This window comes from Jaculus jaculus, chromosome 1, assembly GCF_020740685.1.
Source record: "Jaculus jaculus isolate mJacJac1 chromosome 1, mJacJac1.mat.Y.cur, whole genome shotgun sequence".
NCBI classification, from domain to species: Eukaryota; Metazoa; Chordata; class Mammalia; order Rodentia; family Dipodidae; genus Jaculus; species Jaculus jaculus.
The window spans coordinates 84,441,622-84,444,134 of record NC_059102.1 but is presented as its reverse complement, the minus strand read 5'-3'; the positions used below and the strand labels follow the sequence as shown (position 1 = coordinate 84,444,134).

Below are 2,513 nucleotides of genomic sequence, written 5' to 3'. Positions count from 1 at the left end.
TGAAATCCTGACTTGAACAGAATTGTAGTAGAAATGCCTCATTGATTTAAATTGAAAGCAGTACATTGGTACACGGCTCTTGCACCCAGTATCAGGAATGTACAAATGTCTTTTTATTAAAAATACAAAATAAATTATCTGTAGGCATGGACAAATGACAGCAGTAAACCAGTATATATTGTCAACTGAAACCAGTAACTGATGGTTATAGTGATTTGCTTAAACATCAGCCAGACTTTTCTTCAGTCATTTTCTTCAACTGACTTCTCTGAAGTTATTGAAGAGGAATCCTGATTGAGCTTCCTGTCACAGTTCATTACGAATGGCAAAGCACTATTCTAGGACTTAGAACATGCCCCCTCCCATACCACCACCATTCCTCCCATTGCGCCCATTCCAGGTTCCTTCTCTTCCTTGGGAATTTCTGTGATTACAACTTCTGCTGTAGTTAGCAGGGAAGCCACCCCAGCAGCATCCATTAAAGCAGCTCTTACAACTTTTGTTGGATCGATGATTCCCTTCTCCACCATATTCACAAATTCTCCAAGCATAGCATCATAACCAACTGCTGAGGAACTTTTCAGGATTTTCTCAACTCTCAAAGATCCTTCAACACCTACATTCTTAGCAATTGTCATTGCAGGGATTTTGAGTGATTTTCTAATAATGTCTATACCGATTTTTTGATCTTCATTAACAAGCTTTAAAGAGTCCAAGGCTGGAGTGCAGCGGAGGAGAGTGCAGCCGCCCCCGAGAACAATGCCTTCTTCTACAGCTGCTCTCATAGCATTGAGGGTGTCTGTAACTCTGTCTTTCTTCTCATTTACCTCCACATCACTTGTTCCACCAAGCTTCAGTACAGCTACTCCACCTGAAAGCTTTGCCAGTCGTTCATTCAGTTTTTCCTTTTCATATTCACTAGTTGTAGTGTCTAACTGCTCTGTGATTTCTTGAATACGCTTTTCAATTTGAGTTTTGTCACCTTTTCCTTTCAAAAGCATGGCATCATCCTTGGTGACAATGACCTCTCTGACTTTCCCCTGAACATCTTTTAAGGTTTAGGGTCAGTCCATCTTCTCCAAACATCACACCACCAGTAGCAATAGCCATATTCTTAAGTGGTTCTTTTCTTTTGTCACCAAAACCTGGAGCTATGACTGCTACAACCTGAAGACCAACTTTTAACCTATTTAAGACCAGTGTACTTAGAGCTTCACCATCGTCATCTTCAGCAATTATGCCTAAGGGTTTACGGTGAGCATTTGCAATTTCAAGATCAGGTACAATGGACTGGACACTAGAAATTTTCTTTTCACTCAACAGAACATAGGCATCCTGGAATTCACATTTTTGACCTTTTGATGTGTTAATAAAGTATGATGAAATATAGCCTCTATAATCATGCCTTCAATAATTTCTAATTCATCATTCAGTGTTTTCCCATCCTTCACTGTGATGACACCCTTTCTTCCAATCCTTTTCATTACATCAGAAATGATTTTTCCAATTTCTTTGTCTCCATTTGCAGAAATGGTAGCAACCTGAGCAATTTCCTCAGGTGTTGTCACAGGTTTAGACTGCTTCTTAAGTTCAGCAATTACAGCATCAACAGGCAACATTATACTGGATTAGCGCCTTTGCTGATCTTCTCAAAACCTTCCTTGGCAATTGAGCGTGGGGTTTCTGTAGCAGCGGTGGTGCCATCCCCAGCCTCTTCATCCGTGTTATTAGCAACATCCTGAACCAGTTTAGCTCCAATATTTTTATACTTTTGCTTTAAGTCAACTGCTTTTGCAACAGTCACACAATCTTTTGTTACTTTAGAACTTCCCCAACTCTGTTCAATAATTACTGTTCTGCCCTTTGGCCCCATTGTAATGGCTATAGCATTGGCTAAAAGGTCTACACCTTGAAGCATTAAGGCTTGGGCTTCCACACCAAATTTTACATCTTTGGCATAAGCCCGAGTGAGATGAGGAGCCAGTGCCTGGGACACTAGTCTCATTTGTCAAAGGACTGTAGGTAGTCAAAGCATTTCTGCGGAATGTCAGCAAAGGAGCACATGGCGAGACGGACCACCAGCAGTGAGTCCCTCAAAACCATTTTGATCAATGTGCCTCTGACTGCAAATGAGGCTTCCAAAGCCTCAGTCAGGAGAAGGGCATAAATGGTTTCCAGGTCCAGATTTTCCCTGTGGTTGAGTGCACACACTGAGGAACATATTACATCCATGCAAGAACATGATTCCTAATCATCCTGGGGGCAGAACAACCCTGAAGGGGACCTTGGCCCATCGGGTGTGGAAAGTCACCACCAGTGGTGGTGACAGATACTAGGTCCACTTCTCGTAGCCATCTTTGAGAATCTTTTACTTAAGGAAGGAATGTGAAACCAGAGGGGAGTGGGAGAAAGGAGAGGAATGGATAGTGGAGAAATAATTGGGAGAGGATGTGAAAGCCTGATGCATCAGGAGGCAGATCCTCTGCCACATGCTGGGGACTGAGAGGAAAACA

The 2,513-nt window shown here is 42.2% G+C and overlaps 1 pseudogene; it reads right to left on the bottom strand.

Moving 5' to 3' along the window:
• Positions 1 to 301: 301 nt before the first annotated feature.
• On the bottom strand, positions 302 to 2,035 carry LOC101594660 (annotated as a pseudogene).
• Between the last annotated feature and the right edge of the window lie 478 nt (positions 2,036 to 2,513).